Below are 271 nucleotides of genomic sequence, written 5' to 3' on the forward strand. Positions count from 1 at the left end.
GCCCTGCGCCGCCATCGGCAACGGCCGGCGCCGACGCGGCGCGGGACGCTGTCTCCCCGGCAACGGCGGCGTCGAGCCTCAGGACCCCTGACTGAGGGGCCTTCAGGCGGCAGGTGCGAGGCCGCCGGCGGGGTCGCCTGTCGGGAATCGACGCTGACTCGGCAGCTCGCGGGCGGCCCTTCCCGCCCGAGGCTCGGCCTCTCCTCGCGAAGTCGTCGGCAGCTGCCGCAGACCCGCTAGTGGTGCAGCAGGGCAGGCGCGGCGCGGCCTT

The sequence above is a fragment of the Haliaeetus leucocephalus genome, unplaced genomic scaffold, assembly GCF_000737465.1.
Source record: "Haliaeetus leucocephalus isolate CR32 unplaced genomic scaffold, Haliaeetus_leucocephalus-4.0 Scaffold148, whole genome shotgun sequence".
In the NCBI taxonomy this organism is placed as follows: domain Eukaryota; kingdom Metazoa; phylum Chordata; class Aves; order Accipitriformes; family Accipitridae; genus Haliaeetus; species Haliaeetus leucocephalus.